The 25,193-nt window shown below is 34.0% G+C and overlaps 1 long non-coding RNA gene across 2 annotated transcripts in view; it reads left to right on the plus strand.

The window, feature by feature from the left end:
• LOC308488727 overlaps positions 1-25,193 on the plus strand; it is a 521,148-nt gene that overhangs the window by 248,775 nt on the left and 247,180 nt on the right. For both annotated transcript variants that reach the window (XR_013991939.1, XR_013991940.1), the window contains one exon: positions 13,458-13,502. This is a non-coding gene — a long non-coding RNA (uncharacterized lncRNA). The remainder of the gene's footprint in view (positions 1-13,457; positions 13,503-25,193) is intronic.

The following is a 25,193-nucleotide window of genomic DNA, read 5'->3' on the forward strand; positions in this document are numbered from 1 at the left end:
TTGTACCTCTGTCCTACGTGGTGGTATAGAATGAACCCCAGTTTCCCAAGCTGAAATTTGAGAATCATCTGTGACTCCTCTTTCAACATCATCACCCATATCTGACTCCTTCCGATATGGACTTCTAAATATTTCTTGAAACTTTCCTTTGTCTTTCTGTGTATTCCCACTGCCCTGGTTTAGGACTCGCATTATTTCTCTTCTGTACTTCTACCAAGCCTCTTAATTTATCTCCCCGTTCCAAATCTTGCCTGATTAGTCTGCAATTAAAGGAAAATCTTAACATATTGAGCCACACATACACTAAAAGACATCAACTATATGTAACCAGAATAACAAATATAACATCAATGCTATAACTCCTCATTTTTGCATCTGTGGAAAATTTAGTAATTGAGTAAAATATCATATTTTAATGTCTTAATATTCTCTCAGAATCTCTCTGAAAACAGAAACCAGTCCACCCAGTGATGTCATATAAGATTTGGCATATTAGAGTAAATCCATCTGCTATATTGATTAGGATAAACCGCTTAGTACAACACGAGGTCATCCATGATCTGACTTCTGTCCAAGTCTCCAGTTTCACCTCCAGCGACTCCCTACCTCATATTCTATGTAAAACTTCAGTGATGGCTGTTTCCTTCTTACTTCAGGCTGTTTCTTCTCTCTGGGCTTTTGTTTATGTTGTCTCCTTTGTCTGGAGGCTTTCTTTCACAACCCCAATTTTTTGCCACTTCCAATTCCAATTAATTCTTAAATATCCTTGTAATGTCGAGCTACTTCTCACCCTTATCCTGATTCCAGTCAGAGATGATGACTCAAATCCATGTCCCTATAATACCCTGTGCATCACTCTCGCAATGCCTATCACTGCTCTTACTATATAGTTAGGTACCATTTTGCCAATTCTTTGTTTGTCTAACCCACTGGATGATAGACACCCTGAAACAGAAACACAGTTGCACTAATCTTTGCAATTTAAGGACAACTTAAACCGTAATTGTCACATAACCAAGCACTCTTTGATAAATTAATTTTAAAAGTATTTCTGCATATGGTAAAAGGAAAAAAAATAGTATATGTAGGAGAGGTTTTCATCTTTCTTGAAGGCAGAACTCACAAACTCCTGTCATGCACTCTCCAGCCCAACACAGGTTACCCCAGTCCGTGTAATTAATGTGCAGTACCAGGTTTGCTATAGGAATTTGAGTTCCAGACATCTGAGCAAAACCTAAAACACTGAATACATTTTATGCAAAAAAATGTGTTTTTAAAAATGACTGAGTAAATAACATCAGCAAAAACAAACTTTTTAAAATTGCTCCTAAATACCTAAATTCTCTGCCTTTTGCCTTTTGCCATGAATATTATTATGCAACATATTTCAAAGTTATATATATATATATATATATATATATATATATATACACATATATATATAATATTTATTTGTCCTTGCTCATGTTTAAAAGAATACACATTGACTTGATTATTTGTGCAACGTAAGTGTTATTTATTCACCCCAGAGACGTGCTTTGTTTTTATATGGTTGTGGAATGTCTAATAAATAATAGTGTGTCAAGATATTGTTATAACATAATTCATTCTACTTTTCTGGTCCTCTTAGTAATAAACTGAAGATATAACTTTGCAAATGTGAAAGCAGGTATAAGCACTCTATGTGGCCTAGAGAAACTTGCTATTAAAACTCATTCTTATATGTCAATATATTTTTGGAGTCCTCAGTTCAAAAATATTTTTTTAAGTTTTTTTGAACTTTTACTTATCTAATTTTTGTAAAACTAAATGGAAATGATTATATGCTAATATAGGTATTTCCACATTGCCTAGGTCTAAATTCTTGATCAAAGACTGTGAGTGTGAGTGTGTTTGTGTGTGTGTGTGTGTGTGTGTGTGCGCGCGCGCACGCGCTCCTGCGCATTGTTGGGAAAGAATGTGAGAAGAGGCCAAAAGAAAAAGGGCTCAGTTTCAAAATGTAAGTGCTGTATAATTTGATCCAATAATACATGCGCTTTTGAGCAGGAACTTAGGTGAACTGGATCTTGTATTTTACAAGGAATGTTTTTGAGAATCATGAGACAGTAATTTAAAATATTTCTACTTGATTCACTGAAACATCAGTAAATAGCACAAAGTAGTTTTCTCTTTGGTGCCTGAATATAATTTGGTGACTCCTAGAATTGGAATGTGTTAAAATAGAATTGTTTGTCTTAAACTATGAAACATTATGTGCACTGGCCATTCACAGAGATGAATGGAAAGCTCTCTAGAGTATAATAAAAAATTTGTGGGGAAAAAATATCTGTGTGACTACTAATACCCTGTTTCCTTGTTTCATGTTAGCCAGGCAAAGGAACTTCATTTGTAGGAAAATCTGACCAAGGAAATGACTCGTTCCTGGCTTAGTAAGTCTACATCTTCATGACTGAGAGGATGAGAGGAATCATTTCCTCTGAATTATGTTGCCCCTCAATTCATTTATTCCCTCTTGTTTCCTGAGCACTTACATATCACGAATGATAAATAGACACAGAATTGGCCCTACCTTCATAGAGCTTACAGTCTGCTGGCAGAGAGAGACAGATTATTCAATATCCACATAACAAAAGTCAATACTGGCTGTCACAATTGCCCAGAAGAAGTACAGAGGAATAAGCAGGGTAGTGGGGGAAGGCTTGTCTGAGAAAATAAAACATCAGTTGAAATTCAGAGAATAGATAGATGTTAACTAGACAAAAAAAAAAAAAAGGGAAGAGAGCTATGCAGTGTCTTTGTTATGGAGATACCCACTCTTAGGAAAGGTAAAAACCGTATGTAGAAAGCCCACACCCCTACTTCAGACTGTTATTAGTACCTGAGGTGGGTGGAGGGAAAATGGACTGTGTTGGGTGGAACTTTGGTAGCAATAAAATATTTATTTAACATGTAGCTTACATTCTAGAAAGGGAGACAGGTAATTTTATCAAATAAGTATATGTAACATGTTAGGTTGTAATAAATGCTATGAAAAATAATGAAGCAAAACTAGAAGAAAAAAACATTAGGGAGGGATGCCATTTCGGATTGAGGATAAGGGATGTCTTTTCTGAGCAGACATCTGAGTGAAGTAAGAAAGTGAGTTATGTCCTGTTCTTCTTGTTTTGTTTTGTTGTTGTTTCTAAGAGCTAGAGAAAAAGATAAGTGAAGCAAGCATGGCAAAATGGTAATACCTATCTAATATGTGCTGGATACTTATAGTCTTTTTCTAATTGTTGATACTTATGTACATTTGTATTTTGAAGTATTTTAAAAATAATTTTAGAAAGTATACTTTTCCAGTCAGTGTGAGGGAGGCGGGTGTCTGCATGGTCCTGGAAGAAGACGGTTTATCACGAATAATAAGGTTGGAGTTTTGTGTGAGACAACACTGGGGAAATGGGTAGGTGCTAAACCAGCAGGTTGTAGACTCTGTTAAGAATTTCAGTCTTTATTCTGAGAGCAATGGGAAGATTTTGAAGGATTTTAAGCATGAATAGGGGTAATAGGATTGGATCTTCATTGTGAAGAATTTTAAGAATTTCCATTTAGTCAAGAAATGTTATGCTAGCATCTACCATTGGCCAGGCTCTGTGTTAGGTATGGGGAGACATATTGGTAATAAAGTCAGATAGCTCTTTACACTTGGAGAACTTGAAGTCTAGAAATGGGTGAAATCTATAGCTGTCAGCTATAGATCAACTCACTGGCTGCATGATTTGAGATCTCCCTGTGAGTTATTTATTCTGTACATTTAGCAACCTGCATGTTATCATCTTTGACAAAGATTGGGCAATCACCTTGATTTTAACAGATTTGAAAATTTGGGTAACGTATTAGTTCATTTATTAGGAAGAAAAATTTAGGTTTTCAAATTAATTAGCTTCTTATATGCCATTTTACCAATTTCCTATTGTATTCATGCAATATTTATTTGTATGATCCTTTTCCAAATTTGAGGCTTCTAGTATTTCAAGGTCAATAAGTTCTGGGCAAAAGGACAGAAGAAACATATGAGGGACATGTTTATTGCTAAAACAACACACACACACACACACACACACAATTCCTTTGGAGTATCATTCGAGAATTGGAACTTCACAATGTTTGTCAAAAAGGAGATTTATAATTCAGATATCAGTGATAAGTAAACTCTCAATATATGGGAGGTAGTGTGTGTCTTCTGTTCAAGAAACATATTCTAAGTGACTTACTGTTGAGGACCTGGAAAACAAATGATAAAGATTAACTCTTGATGAGAATATATGAGTAGTTGAAAGGATGCCAAATAATTCAAAAGACTGGGTTAGAATCTTCTTTTGAGCACTTTTCTCTGATTTTGATATTTCTGATTGATTTGACATTTGTCCTGTGATGTTTTATCATTTTCTGCAAAACTTATCTGATGTACCTCTCAAGACAAATGAGTTTCATTGTTTTCCATGGATAGAATGTGGGTATTAGTCAAACTTGGTTATTGACCCATTCTCTTCAATTGTATAGAAACGGCACCACTAAGTTGCTTCAGTGTTTCAAGTGATTTATTGATATAGGTATAAATTTCATAACAACTCAGATTTTATTTACGTAACTTAAATTTCCACCATATATGATGGAATAAGCCACCTTATTTTGTCATAAAGCAAAAGCAATTATCTTTCTGGAACATGGTAGACTATTGAATCTTAATCTTTGGAGCATCTAAAACTCAGTTATTATACTATGAAAAAAACATTGTGTCCAGACTGGAATATCTATAGAAGAATTCTGAGGGGGAAAAAATTATAGCTAATATTGACATCTGCATTTAAGATAATCAAGGGTAATAAAAATTTACTGAATCATATATATTGTATGCAAATGCCAAAACCATAGTATAATTTTTATCAAGTCTAATAAAGTATAACTTTATATGTCCCCAAATTAGAATTGATTAAATTGATTTGTTTGATTGGAGCCAGAGAACAAAATGAAGAGTAAAATATGAAAGATAAAGAGTGAGAATGCTAAAATCAGAAAATGGGGAAGCTTGTTTTTCAATTTTTTTATTTGTTACTACATAGGCTCAATCTCAAGGAGAAAACAGAACTGCAGATTTGGAAAGCCTTTGCCTCCCGTTTCTAACTCAAAATGTAAAGCAGTGTGCTACAGTAGACAAACAAACGGATTCAGAGTCTGCAAACTTAAGATTTAATGCTGTCTTTCTCACTAAACAATTAGGTGAAGTTGCATAACTGATCATTTAACCACTCTGCCTTCACTTTTCTGAATACAGGACTTCTATATGTGACAATAGGTAATTAGGGAACAGGCTTTGAAGAATTTTAAGATATGGCAGAAATATAAAGTATTGCTGTTACAGTCGTGCACCGCTTGATGATAGGGATACTTTCTGAGAAATGTATCCTTAGGAGATTTCATCATGCATACATCTTAGAGTGCACTTACACAACAGAGATGGCATAGCCCACCACTATAATTTTATGTGCTACACTTTTATAAGGCTGACATAGCAGTAGGCTTGTTTACACCAGTATCACAACAAACACGTGAGGAGTGCATTATACTACAACTTTACCGCAGTTACAGTAGGAATTTTTCAGCTCCATTTATAATGTTGTGGGACTACTATGGTAAATGCTGCCATCCTTGACCTAAATGTCACTATGTGGTTCATGACTGTATTATACTAGATATTAAGGATTGAAAGAATTAACATGATGGTGGAAAAAGCCCCACCCAGAAAGATGGGGCATCAGGAACTGGGCTTTAGAATAACAGGGACCCAGGCAAAATCCCCACCTTTGGCCCTTACAGTCTGTATGATGTTGGGAAGTTATTTAATTCTCTTAAGTGTCCATTTCCTTATTATAAAATGGAAATACTAATTACAACTTTTAACTAACACATGTAGGTGACCTAGGATGATTTTCAAATCTAAATGAAGCTCACTAAGTTGCATATGGGCATATGGTGCATTCTTTTTAATCATCGTGTTCTTCTTTTCAGATATTTAATTATAATATTTTTGCAGTCAATTACATGTTACAAAAATTGGCAAAGTATATGTTGTTATCCCATTTTATAGAAAGTTCACATGGTGACATGAAGGAAAATCTCAGGCTCAAACATGCAATAACAGCAGAACCAAGGTGATAACTGATAGGCTCTAGGAAACAGTGTGTCCCCTTCTTTTTGTATTTTTTTCCTTCCTAATTTTTTCTAATCTTCCCACCTTATCTAAAATGTAACACCAGCTCACTTCCCCTTTTCCCAGTTTTGTGTCTCTTCATAGCATTTGCCACCATTTGTCATATTACATATTTATTGATAAATTAGCTTATTACTTTTGGTAATATATAAATGCTGTAAGAGTAAGAAATGCTCTTTTTGGAACTAACCCTCTCTTAAGGCAAATCATTAATTATTTTGTAATTTCCAAAATAAAATTTGAGATATTTTAGGAATAAAATGTTCTGCATTTAATTTATTATAATCAGACAAAATGCATTTAATGTGGGTCTAAGTATGTGTGTTTTTAATAAATAATGTTCAACCTACTTCCTGGATGTGTGAGACTCATAAAATATAGCCCGTTTTACTTTCATGGAGGTTTTTATTTCAGAAAGGTATTAAACAGGACAATCTGACAATCTTTCACTGTGATGCTGTCACTGCCTTTCTCAGATCAACTGTGAAGACTTCAGGGTAGGCCTTTACAAGTGGCTTAAGAATACTTCTAGAACCATCCTAATGGGCATGTTCCAACTGTCACTTGGAAAAAAAAGGATCACTTGAGATAAATTTCTACAGCATGTCTTTTGTCAGAAAACCAGTCATATCATTCTGTCCAACAAAGGCTTTGTGGGGGAGAAAGGCCTTATCAAATTCCTTGGATATGAAGCTACTATTGGAACTATAGTAGCTGCCATTATCAACTGGGGGTCCATTCCAAGACACCCAGTGGGTGTGTGAAACTGCTGATACCATGATTTCCCAAAAATAAGACCTAGCCGGATCATTAGCTCTAATGCATCTTTTGGAGCAGAAATTAATATGAGACCCAGTATAGTATAGTATAGTACAGTATAGTATAGTATAGTGTAGTGTAGTATAGTATAAAGACCCTGTCTTATATTAAAATAAGACCGGGTCTTATATTAATTTTTGCTCCAAAAGATGCATTAGAGCTCATGGTCCGGCTAGGTCTTATTTTCAGGGAAACACAGTAGTACTGACCCCTACTTGAACCCTAGTCAACTTCTTCAACTTGACCAGAAATGGTAGCAGCTTCATCAGCAGACTCAGTCTCTCTAGTAACTATATATTTTTCAGTCCAAACCCACTTCTGAATCTGTGCAACCATCCCTTACTTGCAGTAAATGGCCTCGTGTCACTTGCTTCAGAGTACCCCTTTCTGAAATCTTCACATAGGCTCAATGCTTTCTTACGCAACATATTGTAGTCAACCAAAACACATTTTCTGTTTATTTCTTCCACCCACAGATTTAGTGCCTTTGCCATCTTAATTAAGCACTTATCACACACTTTTGACCATGGCTTTTGAAGTTTGAGGTGTGACAGCAAAACTAGCCCAAAATATTTTTCCTTCTTCACAATTTCATGGATAGACGATTCGTTCTTACTGTAGATATTAGGAACCCCAGCATACGATTTTTTTTTCTTTCTTTATTAAGTCCAGAACATCTACCTTTTCATTTAAAGGAAGCATTTAATGGCTTCTCTTTGGCATATCCAAATTTCCAGCATCTCTACACTTGCATTTTGGGGCCATTATTAAGTAGAATAAATGTTACATGAGCACAAGCACTGTGTTACCATGGCAGTTGATTTGATAATCAAGACTGCTACTATATGACCAATGGGTGGGGAATGTATGAATTCAGGTTGGGAACTCAACCAAGAAAAAGTGCTACATACCTCATTGCTGAATATCACTACAGTCACTTTGAAGTGCTCCCCTTGGAAAACTATATACCAATGCCAGTGCTAGTCCACCCTTCAAAGCAATTTTGGAACTCTTTTTCTGGACTGGCCATCAGAGCTGCTGTCGTATTACCCTTGATGTCCTGAATGTCATTAAAATATCTTCCTTTCAATAGTTCCTTTATCTTTGGGTAAAGAAAGAAGTCATTGGGGGCCAGGTCACATGAATAGGGAGGTGTTCCAGTACAGTCATTTGTTTACTGGCTAAAATCTCCCTCACAGACAGTGCCATGTGAGCTGGTGCATTGTTGTGATGCAAGAGCCCTGAATTGTTCAGGTCGTGATGCAAGAACCAAAAAGTTCAGGTCGTCTAACTTTTTCACACAGGATTTTCAGCACTTCCAAATAGTAAAGTTGGTTAACTGTTTGTCCAGTTGGTACAAATTCATAATGAACTATCCTTCTGATATCAAAATAGTTAGCAACTTTGTTGCAACAAGTTCGCAAACTTAATTGTCAGACCTTGTATACAACTTGGGTTTACTCAACAAAGGGATAATTCATGTCCACCCATAATGGATTAAGTCAGTGGGAGATTTCATTATGCAACTCAAATGAGCAGACAATTTAAAACTTAGGAATTGTTTATTTAGTTTTTAGACCATAGTGGACCTTGGAGAGCAAAACCATGGATAAGCGGAGAAAGTTGTATTCTCCAACCATCCTATCACCATGCAAGGGAGCTGAAGCTTTTAGAAGTGTCCTCATAATGATTTAGACAATCTATGTTTACTGGTTAAGAAGTAAAGATGGTTGTAATACTATAAAGACTTTGGGTCCTGAACGTTTTTGTAGGAAGAATCTGTGTCATTAACTAAACCACAACTTCCTGACATAATTAATTATTAAAGTAACCAATGCTAAGAAAGTAACAATAACCCGTATTCTATTCTTCACTATGATTCAAAGTATAGAATTGAGTTATACAAATTGCAGGATATAGAAGAGAAAATTGTGCTAAAAGCTAGGCAAAAATAATGCTTTTATTTCTTATGAACAAAAATCTGTTTTGCTAATAATTAATGTCAGAAAATTTAGTATTTTAGATTAAGCTTTATATTTAAAATTGTATTTATCCTTCTGTGAAGAACATGGGTCTTCAAGTAAAATCATATTATTAGTAGACATTATTTGATTTGAATCCTGAGGAGCTAGAAGTAAACCTCAAAGCTAAAAATGTGAATATTTTAATGCTTATTTTTCCTAAAATGGCAAAACTAAGCTTAGCGAAAAATCAAAAGAAAATATACAGTGTGATAATAAAATTAGGCTTTACTCATAAATAATATAGTATACATCATAATTCATTTATATACCTATAAAATAAGAGGACTTACCTAGACCATCAAACCTTTTAATCCAGTTGGCTTACAACAAGTAATACTATACTTTTAAATTCTATTTTTAATGAATACATGAGGTACAATTCCTTATTGTTTACATAGAAAACATGTTTATTTTGTGTTAGAGGTGTATAGTATAGACATTATAAAGTTAGTTGTTCTTATGTGCTTTTGCAGAAATGCTAAAGTCTAATTTTGCTCCTATTCTTCAAATGTGTTGAGCAACTTGTCTTTTTTGTAGGATATACACTGTTGCGACCTCTTATTCTGATTAAAGAACTAAAGCCTTTAGGAATGAAAACTTAAATACCTTATACAATATTTTAAATTCTCTTGATTGTTTAAACTGCATTGTTCTGAAACAGGAGATTGTTTTAAGTGTTTTTGGTAGCACCTTAATAAGCTATAGTCTCTTCAGTGGAAGAGAAAGAGAACAGAAAACAGAGAGAGTTTCTAATTAAATTTATATTAAAAACAGCACCTTGACATGTACTTTTTTGACATGTTGGACATTCTCCAACTATCTACAAAATCTTGCCTTTCGCATTATAGTAATCTTGCCTTAAATTGGCGGTGATTTGCACCATGCATCATTTTGAAAATTGTAGAAGGATTTATTTACCATAACCCTGATTTTGGAGATATTAAAAATGCCCAAACTCTAGTCTCTAGCCAAGATATTTGAGAACATAAAACATGTATTTTCCATGCGGATTAGAAACATACATTTCAGTGTTTAACCATAGTTGGTTGTGTACTACATAATTGTGTCCACTCACAATAGTGTTTATATGTGTGTGTTTATTTATATTTGTATATCTTAAAATAAGAGTGCTAAACTATAATATAATTGGGTTAAGTTGCTTATATCTTGGAACACACACACTCAAAAAAAATTGTCTCAGCATTCTTTCTTCACGAGTTAAGCAGAGCTGTAAAGTTGGAGTAATCAAATCTAACAAATACATCTTATTATTCAGCAATGCTTTATGTTCTTAAAGATACTAGCTACTTTAGCTAGATATGCCCCAATCTCTCGAATTATCTAAATTTCACATTTTGGAAACACTTTTTATCTATTTTTTTATATATATCTGATAGTCTTTAAATTTACAACACTCATCCTTTGACCTTCTGCAAAGAAAACATAAATCAATCATTAAGTTTGTCCGGCCAGGGGAGAGGCATTTTACAGCTACTGTGAGCTTCCAGTGTGACAGCACAAGCTGTTTCTGAGATTATAGCACAAGAAAATATCCCACAGCTATTGTATTGCTACTAGTTCAGTTCCCAGTCTCTTAAAATTCTAGTCTTGATAGTACAAAGGTGGATTCTATGCTTCTGTTGAGATATTAAGTCTGTTATTGCACTTTCTGAAAACATAGAGGTTACTGTGAAAAGCAAAACAGAATGAGCCAGGGGTTACCATCTATCTTTTGAAAGCATTTACAAGACTTGGCGTAATAAGCCATGGTTGTTATAACAAATTACATTTTATTAACTAAGAATCACAAATGATTGTGTATTGTTTTTAATGAAGTGCAGCCAGATATTACTGCTTATCATAGAACAATTTAGAAAGGGGATGCATTTGTTAAAGAGCTATGGGAGCTTTTCCTTGAAGGATTCCCTGAAAACATAGTTTATGTGCCTACCACTGGATGGCTTCTCTTGTGTCCTGCTAGCAGTGTTATTGACTGGTTTTGTTAGATTTGTAGCTCGCATACTTTCTTTCTTGATTTTTTCCCCTGTTTTCTCTCATTGATTTATAAGCAGCTTATGATTAGAAGAATGCTGTCCTCTAATTCTTTGGTATCTCCCTCTACCAAGGAAAGGAGTTTTGAATGAGGTCAAAGAAATAAATGTTGGTGGCATAGGTCTTTATTCAGGCAGGAGTATGAAGTTTCATTTGGAAGATAGAACATGTCAAGAACAGAATACACAATGCTGTTCCCTCTACTTCTTTTTTTATCTTTATTAAATTTGTTGTAGTGCCATTGTTAGTAAAAATATATAGGTTTCAAGTGTATAAATCTATAATACACCATATACATATATATATTGCATTGTGGGTTCACCACCCAAAGTCAGTTCTTCTTCCATCACCACACATTTGACACCCTTTACCCTACTCTATCACTCCACTACCCCACTTACCCTCTGGTAACCACTAAACTATTGTTTGTGTCTATGATTTTTTGTTTCTTCGTTTGTCTTGTTCATTTGTTGCTTTTGGTTTTATATCCCACATAAGAGTGAAGTCATATGATTCTCGACTTTTTCTATCTGACTTACTTCGCTTAGCATAATTTCAAGATCCATCCATGTTGTTGCAAATGGCTGTATTTCATCTTTTCTTAGGGCCAAGTAATATTCCATTGTATATATATACCACATCTGCTTTATCCAACCATCTATTGAAGGACATTTTCGTTGTTTCCATATCTGGACTACTGTGAATAATGTTGCAATGAACATAGGGGTACATATATATTTACAGATAAATGTTTTCAGATTTTTGGGGTACATACCCAGAAGAGGGATTATCGGGTCATATGATAATTCTATTTTTAATTTTTTGAAGAAACTTCATACTGTTTTCTATAGTGACTCTACAAATTTACATTCCCACCAGCAATATATGAGGGTTCCCTTTTCTCCACAACCTATCCTACATTTGTTATTATTTGTCTTGTTGACAATAGCCATTCTAACAGGGGTGAGCTGGTATCTCATTGTGTTTTTGATTTGCATTTCCCTAATAGCTAGTAAAGCTGAACATTTTTTCATATATCTGTAGGTCATTTGAATGTCTACTTGGGAGAAGTGTCTATTCAGGTTTTCTGCCCATTTTTTAATTGGATTGTTTGTTTCTTTTTGTTTTTGAGTTATATGAGTTCTTTATATATTTTGGATATTAGCCCCTTACGAGAGGCACTGTTTACAAATATCTTATCCCATTCAGTTGGTGGCCTCTTTGTTTTGTTGATGGTTTCTTTTGCTGTGCAGAAGCTTTTTATTTTGATATACTCCCATTTATTTATTTTTGCTTTTACTTCACTTCCTTTTCAGGTCAAAGTCATAAAATCCTCTCTGAACCCCGGTCCATAAGTTTAGTACCTATGCTTTCTTCTATGAAGTTTATTGTTTCAGGTCGTATTTTTAAAGCAATCCCATGAAAAAATAACAAAGTTGGAGGTATTCCACTCCCTGACTTCAGTTTATATTACAAAGTAATAATAATCAAAACAGCATGGTATTGGCAGAGAAACAGACACACACACCCGATGGAACAGATCTGAGCACCCAGACATAAACCCATATATATATCAGCAGATAATTTTTGACAAAGGAGCCAAAAACATACAAAGGAAAAAAGAACCTTCTTTTCAGTCTTGGAAGTTACAAAGATTTAAGTAACTTGTGAGGCTGGCAGATGGAAAGTCAGCCCTTAGTTCTGCCACAATCTAGGTATGTGAACTTGCTGTGCTAAGTAAGGATACTGGACCAGTTGATTTTTAATTTACTGTAATTGCCTATGCCAGGTAATATTTCTCTTAAATATCTAGCTCTTAGGACTTGATTTCACTCCAAGCATATCCACAGTACATACTACAGTCTCAGTACCTATAGTTTAATCATATAAAGATGTAATTAAATCTAGGAGTTTTGTTTTGTAATTTTTGTTGTTTATTAGTTATTGTTTTGCTTTATTTTTCCAATATGGTGTGATTTTACTTTTTCTTTTTACTGTTACCATCAATAGTAAAATTACTAAATTGGCTGACAGTTGTGAACAAGAATCTTAATCACTATATATATGCTTTATAGACAGCAAAAATGTGCAATTCACATATAATGTTTTTATTCCAGTGCTCATGTATCTTATATTACCTGCAATGTTGTCAGAATCGTGTATATTTGTGAGTGGAACAGCCAGTGCCTTGACACAGTAAATAGACCACCCCACAGCAAAGAGATCACTAACATTCAATGTTGATATTAATGTGAAAACAATCCTGCTATTCTATTATTCTCTATGTCATCTATTTTCTATTTCTTTTATAGGGTATCTTGAAGATTAATCATAGAACCTTGCACACGTCTATAAAGGTAGGAAAAAGAACCTTTTTGTGGTTACAAACTATGTTGTATTTATCTAGTTTCAATAATTTACTCCTCTTGTTAGATACTGATGGAATTGATGTTGCTTATTTTGAATAGCTGAAAGTGTCTTATAGTTACTTACTTGCTAAACTTGAAATCATCCAACATATAATTTTTAATCTTCAGTTTGAATTTTTTCCATATTATTACATACTACTATAGTTTATTATATATTATTATATTTTGTTTTACTGTAGACAGAATTTATCCTTGCTTTTACATTTTTATATTAGTGTCTCCATAATTTGAGGGTTCTGTGACAATTTCCATATATCAGGAAGGCAATTTTATACTACATACATTTATGTATATTAATGTATGTAATATATTGTTAGAAACTGAGATTCTCTTATCAACCATCATTTCTTTTTGAGTGTATGCTATTTTAAACCTGCAATTTCTTTAAAGTAACCATAGCATAAGTATAATTAGCTATCAGTGATTTAGTTAATTTGGAAGAATTTACTTAATAAAAGTACCAGAAAATGTGGCTCTTTTCTTGTCTAGGACTTATGTGAAGATAAATTTAGAATTCCTAGTCTAGTAAATACTTCTCCGATAATGGCTTAATTATAGCTATTTCAAACCAAATTGTTTAATTGTAGTGAATCACATGGAAATTGTTCAGATGTAGGTCAGATTCCCACTCCCACATTCTAGCACCTCTTTTCTAATTTTGGACAAATTGCTCAACGCCTAAAAGAGGCAGAACAGTAGAGGAAAGACATAAGACCAAAAGAAAAAAAAAACAATGAATAAGAAAAAAGAATAATGACATATAAACCAACTTTGGGTCAGAATATTCTCATAAATGTCCAGACAGCTTGCATTTATTAATGCCTGAGTTGATGATCTCTTATGCTTGCTGTGTGTTTACACAATAGTTTGTTCACTGTTCTTGAGCTTTGAGGCTGGCATGTCGTGGTGCCTCTAGAATGCAATGTTTCCTCATCTATAAAATACATGTAATAATATTCTTTTCACTTACTGAATGAAATGAAGATCCAGTAAAACAGGGAATGTAAAATGAATGTGTGACTCCTCTAATCCTGTATGAAAAGAGCATGTTATTTTTTGTGATCTTGTTGTGTGACAAAGGAGTGGGTCTCACTGATGGGAAAGAATACGTTGTGTAGATCTGGGTGAGGCCAAGAAGTCCTTTGATTTTCTAGCTGTTACATGATAGTTCTAGTCTATATTTGCCTTTGTGATGGAGCATTGTGTCATTTTCTGATGAATAATGTTCCACAATTCTGTTTAATCTTTATATGTGGTCTACTATACTTTCAAAGAAAAAAATTTGTTTCAAGTTAGTAAAGCATTGAGAAATGATAAAGCAGAGTCATGAATTTATTACATTTGTTGTGTTTTATCTTTAGGTGATTGTGACCAAGGTTTTTTGGTATATTGACAGAAATAGTGAGTCTTGCTTGTTTTTTGTTTAAAAACTACTTTCACTTTAATTCTAATAAGATTAAAATTCTGCCTTAATAGAAACATAATTTATATGATCATCATTCTTCACTGGAATTCGTTCAACAATTCGAATTTATATTTTCATATACTTTGTGGCTTTTAACATTGTCTAAATTTTGTTTTGAATTAGATTATTCATTCTTGAATAATTATTGAAGAATAAATGAGTTACATTATTGAATAAAAAAGAGGCAGGGGGGCCGGCCCGGTGGCGCAGGTGGTTAGAGCTCCATGCTCCTAACTCCGAAGGCTGCGGGTTCGATTCCCACATGGGCCAGTGGGCTCTCAACAAAAAACAAAAAAATAAATAAAAAATAAAAAAATAAAAAAAATAAACACTGTAAAAAAAAAAAGAGGCAGGAATTTACTAACTGTTAGGATGAGGAAAGCAGAGAGTTATACTAAATAGAAAGTGGTATTTCCCTCAAAGTTAGCTGCTGTTAAAGTTTTAGTATTTATTTTTCCTTGTTCCTTCTTTATTACATAAACCTCAGTATCAACATGTGCAAATGATGCTTTCATACTACGTGCATGATTCTGTGTTTTTAACATTTTAATTATGAACATCTTTCTAAGGCAACATGTATTATCTATTTCATCATTTTTAATGGCTGCATTATATAGGCAACATTTTTGATGTACCATGATTTATTTAATAGGCCCTCTGAACTATTTTTAAAAATAGGACTTTAAAATAGTAGAATGAACGAAGGCCTTCCTTAATTACACTTTTGGCAGGCATACAAAAGAATAATTCCCATTTGTATAGTGAATCAGGAAATTAAGGGGTGAAGAAAAAGTGTTACGGTAAAGAGACATAAAAATATTAGGTAAGTGCATATAAATGATCAGGGGAAAGAAAATATAATAATATAGAAGTTCATATTATATGAACATACCTGCAACTGTGTAAAACTAAATAGTAAAACTAAAATTTTACTATTTTTTTTCAAGATTGACACCCAAATGACACCTCCTTCTATAAGCATTCAAAGAGACTCTTTCTTTCTTCTTCGTTCACACCACTTAACTTACATCTCTATAACACTTGGGTAAAAATAGATCTTATCAAGATACAAAATTTTCTATCATTAAGATACAAAATTCATTTTGCATGTATCTTTTTGCCCCAAGTAGGCTGTTAACCCCTAGCGGGCAATAACTGTGTGTCAGTCATCATTGAATCTAGTAGATGCTGAATAAATGACCACTCAGTTAAATAACTGAAGTGTTAGAAAGGGAACAAATAAGGTGGAAATGTTTCATCTTACCAAAATTTTATAAGGTGCCACTATCTTCCTCTCTATTTTCTCTGGAACACATAATCAACTTTTCTGATGGATGTGATACAAATAATATAAAGATTTTGATATATAATGAAAATGATTTTTAATTGAATTTTAAATATTATTTTTTGTATTCATGCTCAAAATTATACCTACAAGTTGAGTATTTCAGCAAAAAATATTTATGAAATGTATGAAAATTATTTATATGGTGCTGAACTTATTTATATATTGCATCATATGGATCTAAAAACACAGTGTCAGCTTTAAAGCAATATACACATGTAAGATTATTATTGTTAAGACAGTAATAGAGTTGGCTCTTTGAATTAAAAATAGGGATTGTTATTTACAAAATAGAAGTAATAAATAAATGAAACAATTCTTTATATGAATTCTGTTAGAAAAAAAGGAGTACTGTTTCCAGGACTTTGTATGATATAAGTAGTTACTCATGCCATTTAAGTGAATTATTGACATTGTCTCAACAAGCAAAAGTAGAGTTATTAATAGTTTGAATTATGCTTGAAAGAATCGCTAATTCCACATTAGTTTCAATTCAATGGTAATGTAAATTTAAAATATCAGAACAGATGTGTTAGTTTCATTTTCCTTTATAGAAAAATTAAGAATTAGTGGGTGTAAAAGTCTCTTTTGAAACTGAATGTAATACCTAGTGCATAATGGTTTTTCTCTTCATCTGATTTGTACAAGTCACTAGCCACGACTCTAATTTGATATGTATTTTACTGGACATGTTGGAAAGGAGGAAAGGATCTTGGTCAGTCTTTTCTTAAAAAAAAAAAAAAATTAACTTTGTTGCTGACTTTTGCTTGACAGTTTGTATGACTTAATATTTCAAACACATACTTTTATATTGTCTTTGTTCTCAAAGCTCTCCTAGTCAAAGGTCTCCCACAATTTGGCTAGGGTTGCAAATGCAAGTACCTTCCGGACCCATGCATACAACAGAAGTGGGTGTGATAGACCAAGATTATGTGATAACAAGTGATGTGGCCTAGGCAAACGATGACCATACGCTCAACATACAAGGGTTACTTCTACTCATGCCAGTCAATTTTTCTGACCAATTGTATGTTCCAATGGCCCTTCACTATTGAAAGCATAGGGAATTGAATATTGGAATTTTTATGTGAAATCTCATGGTTTTTGAATGTTGACTCGATTTTTTTTTAGTTAAAAAAAATGTAATGGAATCTAGACAGGCCTTAAGTAGGTCACCTTTGCATAGATAGTGTAAATATTTGCTCAATTAATGAGTGAATCATAGATTTCTGTAAGAAATGGGGAAATTAAAAAACACTCTAACCCTTGTTCTGCCTTGTCCTTTAAAGAGTTCATATAATACGTTAGGGAGGGCTATAGTCATAGCAACAAATATGGAGACCAACCACGTAAGACTTCTCAACTATCTCTGGAGTCCTGAAAGGGGAAATCAAGAATGATTCAAGTAAGCTAAGAAGGTGATGCTAAAATATATTCTGATTTGAAAAAAAAAAAAAAAATGGCTAACAAACATATTTTTTGACACAGTTTTATCTGACCCCAACTAACCTTATGCTACTAATTTACTATCACCCCTTCTTTTACTCAAGATTCCTGTAAATCAAATGTTTTATTAATCTTAAAAAGAAATGCTGAATAAAAGTAATGGATCACAGGGAAGTCAAATGCAAGGGGAAAATATAAATCAAACATGTAAAATTTGTCATATAGTCATTAATGAATAAACATGGGTCCCATGGCCCCTAGTTTGTTTTCTATTCTGACCTATTTAAGACTTCCTTTTTGAATTCTCCCTGCTTTCTTTCTGGACAGACTCATCCTTTCCTCTTCTATTTCAATTCTTTGTTATACCACCACACATTTCACTGCACTTTATGGTATTTAATTACAGTTGCTTAGATGTCTCTTCTCCCAAATAGAATTGAGAATCTCAAGACCAGAAACAATATCATTAAAACTTTTTTTTTGAAACAATCACAAACTTATAAAAATTTGCAAGTATAGCACAGGGTATCATTTGAAAGTAAATTGCCAATCTAATGCCTCATTACCCTCAACTACTTTAGGATGTGTCTCCTTATAAACAAGGTCATTTTGCACATGACCACAGTAAAATTATCAATATTATATGCTGAGGACTGAATTGTGTTCCGCCTACCAAATTTATATGTTGAAGCCCTAAATCCAATGTAATGGTATTTGGAGAAGGGGCTTTTGGGAGCTAAGTGGTTTAGATGAGGTCATGAAGGAGAGACCTTCATGATGGGATTAGTGCTCTTATAAGAAGAGACATCAGAGAGCTTTCTTTCTTTCTCCCTCTCTGCCATGTGAGAGCACAAACAAGGAGGAGAGTTCTCACCAGGGAATGGCATTGGCTAGCACCTTGATTGAGGACTTCCTAGCCTCCATATCTGTGATAAGTAAGCCACCAAGTAAATGATGTGGTGTTATGGTGGTCTAGAGAAAACTAAGACATCAGGAAATTACTATGGATACATAACTACCATCTAATCCTCAGATCCCACTTGAGTTTCATTAGTTGTCCAAATAAATTTCAAAAGCTATCCTTTAGAGTGTAAGAATTTGTTGCCGAATGATGTACCTTGTTTAGTACTCACATTGTATTAGTCTCCATGGATGTAGAAAAATTCCATAGATTTTCCTTGACTTTCATGACCTTTCATGACCTGATACTTTTGAAGACTACATTCCACCTGTTTTTCAGGGACCATATGTCATGCAAATTTGGATCCTAATATCAAGGTCAGTGTTTGGCATATAAATTATGTTCAATAAATGCTAGTTGAGGAATGAATTAATGATTGATTAAAACATCTGCTGGAAAACTCTGACTGAATAATTGAGGCAGTGCTAATAGAAATTCTTTCAAAATTTTGAGAGAAATTTGTAAAACATGTCATAATAGGGGGAAAAAAGAAAATTCCCATGTCTTCCTGGGCCGGTTCTGAGGTATGTCTGCTAATTCATTTAGTGAGCACGCATACACTGACCACTCTCTAAATCAATACTAGTTTCTTTAGAGCTCTGCTTCTCAAATCCTGGTCTGTGGAATGCTTCCAGTTCACACACCATTTCTGATTCATAATGATATAAGTAGAGAAATTGGGAACATGCATATAGATACCTTTTAGCATTTTGACAAATTGATTCTATTTCTGCTGAATCTCATAATTCTAAAGTGATGCATTAAATATATTTCTCCTACTTTTTGTTCTTTATTCCACTTATATAGTAACTAATTTACATTGTGTTTTCCACAATTATTGACCCACATTAGATTATAAATTAAAAATGGTTTGTTTACCACAGTTTGTGGTCATTCCCACCAGAGTAAAGTGGGATAAATGTGAGCTAGAACTTGGTGAGATTTGACCTGGAACCTAAAGAATGGGTACGATCTTTCTAGTTTATAAAATGGAGAAATGGACAATTCAGGCATAGCTAAGTGTAAGAGTGTGCATGTGTATATGTACATATGTGTTGCCTGTGTGCATGTACCGTGTTTCCCCAAAAATAAGACCTAGCCGGACAATCAGCTTTAATGCGTCTTTTGGAGCAAAAATTAATATAAGACCCATCTTATTTTACTATAAGACTGGGCCTTAAATACAATACAATAATATAATTTATACTATAATATAATATAATATAATATAATACCAGGTCTTACATTAATTTTTGCTCCAAAAGACGCATTAGAGCTGATTATCTGAGTTAGGTATTATTTTCGGGGAAACACGGTATGTACTAGTATACAAGCTCATGTGCGTTAGGTGGATTTCAAAAGGCAAGAGTCTCAAAGAGAAAGAGCTCATAATTTGAATACTGGGTGATAGAAATTCCTCTCACGTCTGTATTTCATCTCAAAACATTGGTTCCTATAGAATTTCCCTGTTTAAAATGTTCTATTGATCTCTGTTTCCTTTCTGAACTCATTCTTTCCCTCAACCACCAGGAACCTAGAATCCCCATTGCTGGCAAAACACTAATAAGCTCCTCTGACCAAGAAAGTGACCAGAGCTACTATTACCAGTTCTGGATGACAGAGGCTATGCACAGCTTTCCAAATACTTAAATGAAGACAGAGGAGATGTAACTAGAAAGGAGGGAGAAGAATGAGAGAAAGAATAGAGTGCACATAAGAAATAATGATGGGCAGGGGACCTGAAAGGGAGGAAATACACAATTGCATTAAGTTTAATTTACATTGGCAACCCTCACTTCAAACATTATTTATTAAGCAACTGTCATGAACCAGACACTGGACTTGGGAAATGAGAAGAATAATAAAATACAAGAACTTGCCCTATAATGACTGCAGTGTTTTGGGTAAGACAGATAAGCAAACATGATTTCAGTGCAGTGATAGGGACATTCATTAGGTCATTTGTAGGTGCAATGGAAAGGTGATAGACCAGCATCCTGGGCTTCTTGTAAGAGATGGTACTCGTGAAGTATCTTAATGAAAACTAAACTAAATTGAAAAACACAAGAGGGAAAGGAGTATGACTTTTTTTGTAATTAAAATTTATTGGGGTGACAATGGTCAACAAAACTTCACAGGTTTCAAGTGTACAATTCTGTAATACATCATCTATATGTATGTATTGTGTGTTCACCACCCAGTGTCAAATATCCTTCCGTCACTATATAGTCAACCTCCTTTACCCTCATTTACCATCTCCTTTCCCCCTTACTCTCTGGTAACTACTAAACTTTTGTCTCTGTCTATGAGTTTTTTGTTTCTTTATTTGCTTGTCTTATTCCTTTACTGCCTTCAGTTTTATAAGAAGGAGTACAACTTGATAATCAGCTTTCAGTCCAGGAGTTGGTACACTGTACGTGCTAATACATATTTTTGAATGAATGAATAATTTAGTTTGTTAGAGTTAGTGACCAAGTAGAGGTAAATGCAACAGTAGGAAGAAGATCTAGGCAGAGTCATGGAAGCAAGAAACATCCTTCTGAGTGGGAACAAAGGTAAGATCTGCAGTCCTACAAGAAGGAGTAAAAATAGAGTGACAGAAAAAGGTGAGTTGAGAATGGTGACAAAGGGAAAGCCAGGTAATGGAGGCTTTACCTGGCAATAATAAGACCCATGCTTTATTTATGTAACAGGTGCATGGCATCGTGAGATTTGTATTGTAGTTTGAGTGTAGATGACTATGTGTAGGAGAGACAGGAAAGATACAATGATATCAATTAGGAGGCCATGTCACTAGTCTTGGAATGAAAATTTTAAAGTCCTGACATAAAGCAATGAAAGAAGAGATGGAGCATGGGGAAAGGGCACTGGTGCGGAGATTTAGGAGTCACTTGAGAAATAGAATCAGTGGAACTTCTCACTTATTTAAGGGATAGTGGAGGGGAAGAGGTAAATCACAGTGTGAAGGAAGGATGAAAGCTTGGACAATTTCCATATTTATGACCTGGATTCCTGAATGCGTAATGAAATCCTAAATGAAGCTAAGATATACGGGAGAACAAATGAGTATTTGGAAAGTAGGGAGAGATATCAAAATGAATCCAGTTTTAGACAACAAATTTGAGAACAAATTGTTGCAGAAGAGAGAATGTCAAAACTGAAGAAAAACATATATATGTTTCTATCTATGTACATTTAATATATAGTAAGTGTTCCATGTGCCAATTCTGTCTGTACAGTCATGTAATAGCTTTACTTTTTCATTAACTTATTGCTGGAAAATTAACTTATTGCTTGAATATATAATTTGAAGCTCTAGTAATTCATTCCGTATTTCAAAATATACTATAGACAAAGAAAAATGCTGTATCTTAAAACGGATTACAGGCTTGTGAAAAAATCATGTCTCGGCCACCGAAGCAAAGAGGAAAACTGTGCCAGTTACATACGGAACCTGTTTTGGTTTCAATTACCTGGATTATTGAGGCAGAAACAACCTTTGTGCCTAATTTATCCTTATAATTGCCTTAGTTCTCTGCTTTCCCTTGCTTATGGACATATTTCCATGTTCTACTATTGTTAGAAAGGAAAAGTCACTTCCTTTTTTGGTGGTTCTAGAAAAACACTTTAAATATGCTCTGCAATTTGGAGAATTATCATTTTATAAGTGTCTGTATTTAGAGAATAACATACTCAACAAAGTGAAAAGTTTACCAGTATTTACTTCATTGTCATCATGTGATGACAATGTTCTGTTACCTCTTACTCCTCATTGCAACAAACAGTGACTCAGTCTTATCAATAGTAACCTCTGAGCATCTCCTGATTTAAGATGTCCACAGAGACCAAATAGATTCTTGAACTCTCCATGCATTTGAGTCAGTGTTGTGAAGGTTAGGTCTCCAGTCAACTTCAGCACCTGCCGTGAAACTCAAAATCAATTAGTCAGTGGGAAGACAAGTCTTACTTACCTCTCGGTCTCCTAAACACAAACACAGTTTTTTCTGTACAGCAGTCCAAAACCTTAGGATTTCAACTAAATGTAGTCATTAACATCACAGCTCTCATTATATCTCCACTATTTCACCCATAATACCTACTTAGTAATTTTTTTAACCCCGTTAATAAAAAAGCCAGAGTGGTAAGGTAGTGCACAAATGAAATCTGATTATTTTTTTCAAATTACATTTTTGGATTATCTTTTGTAAAAGAGAAAGACAAAATTTATGTAATTCCACTCCTTTCCCCCTGCACACAGTCAGTGAAAACGGATGTTGAGTTTTAGTCGTCAATTTAACTTAATTATCTAAAATATAGAGAATTTAAAATATATAAATTGTCCACCTCAAATAAAATAATTAACAAATTATAAAAGCAAAGGTGAGTTTATTTGGGAATTGGAATTTTGGACAAGCAAGCTATGGTGGCCATAAGCAAGTCTGGAGAACAAAGGAGAGAAGCTTGTCTTTATAGAGGAAAGGAAGAAGTAGGAGGGATAATTTTGAGGAAAAGTCCATTAGAGGAGAACAAGAGTTCGAGGTGATAACTTCTTATTGTCTGAGTTGAAGACGAATAAGGAGAAAAATCTTCCTTCCTCTTGATGGAGAATGTAAAAGAAGTTTGTTACTATTATGGTTTGCCAAGGTAGAAATGGTAGAGCATGCGAGTTCCCACACAGGGTTTCCCAATTCTATTTTAAATGAGGTTTCCTTTATTTTCACAAAGTCTAAGTTGATTGTTTTGAAACTCAGAAATATTTAGTAGCCCAGTTTATAAAGCATATAGGTAGCCTCCCATCATTTATTTTCTTCTATTCAAAGCGTTTTGGTTTTTTTGTTTGTTTTTTGGGGTGTTTTCTTTTTCTTTTTCTTTTTTTTTTTTTTTTGTGGATTTCATCAGTGACTATTAAGCATATACTGTGTACCAGGCACTGTACTAGGTTTTGAGGATTCTTTCTGTCATCAGAGGGATGCACAGAGAACTAAGAGCTTTTAACTCTAATCCAACTCAAAAGTCTCAGGTATGGCTTGCCAGAAGAAGAAATACAAAGGTGGAGATTTGAAGACACAGGCCAACAGATAAGATGGAAAAGAGAGTTCCCGGTACCATAAAAAAAATATTGATGGCAGGATAAACACATTTGATGAATAACAGTATGGTGTTTTGAACACAGAGAACAGGTCGGGGAGGGGCAAGACAAGAAGGCATGTGCTAGATCACCAGAGTTTTTAGTGTAATATTAATGACTTTGAGTTAAATTCTAAACATAATGAAGAAAGATGAATAAATTTCACAATGGCATGAAATGACAAATTTACATTTTAGAACGATTTCTGGAAGTTTTAGCAACTGTGAAAACTAAGTAAATATCAAAGAAAAGGTCAAGAAGGATGAGAGTTCTTAATGAAGAGCTAGAAGGTATAGTTTTATAGGTCATTCAAGAGATATTTTAGAAATGAAATAGATAAGACTTCATTCATTCATGCATGTGAGGTTTAGAAATGAAATTGATAAGACTTCATTCATTCATGCATTTGAGGTTAGCACCAGCTAACTTCTTAGGGAAGTCTTAGATGATTCCCAAAGTTTCCAAGAAAGTTTGAGTAGATGAAGGTGCCATTAACTAACTCTAAAAAAACAGTTTTGGGGGAAAGATGATGAGTTCAATTATGAACATGTTGAGAGGTTAATGTGTTTGGGATGAATTCCCTTGGTTATGTAAGTAGGCTGTTGAGTAGATAAAACTGGCCCTTAAAAGGGATGAATGGGGTAGTCCAGCAGTATATTTATGGCAAGAAGTGAACAGAGCTTGAAACCGTAGTGATCCAGTATATTACATGAAGTTATAAATGCAGGACTGATGTGACAAAAGTCTCACCCATAATCGAATATTAATATGAGATAACTTCTTTAATAGCTGCCTTATATTTTGAAAGACAAGGATCCAAAATCTAGGAAAATTTTCCCAAAATGAAAGGAAAAGCACCCAAATCTTTGTATTTGTTTCATTCTACAAATCTTATTTTTAAACAATCTACTTAATATTTTAACTTACAAATGGCAGAACCCATCCTGTTCAAGAACGAGCACAAAAACATGATCAAAGCACTGAGGATCCCACTTCTTCCTACCAGGGTTTTGTAGTTCATAATTTTATTGCACCCAACTTACTTAAAGAAGAAGAACCCCCTCAAAGTGTGAAATTTTCAATGATCTAACTCGCTCAACCATGGCAATATTTACTTTTGCATTAGTTCATCAGAAAGAATGCCAATGACACAAAAGAATAAATGGGAGTAAAAATAAATTAAATATTTGACCTAAATAACATGCTGCTCAACTCCTATTTTGGTTAATGTCACCTGCATGTGCATTAGCATAATCAAGAATATTTCGTTTTCT

Source organism: Rhinolophus hipposideros (assembly GCF_964194185.1).
Source record: "Rhinolophus hipposideros genome assembly, chromosome: 2".
Classification (NCBI taxonomy): Eukaryota; Metazoa; Chordata; class Mammalia; order Chiroptera; family Rhinolophidae; genus Rhinolophus; species Rhinolophus hipposideros.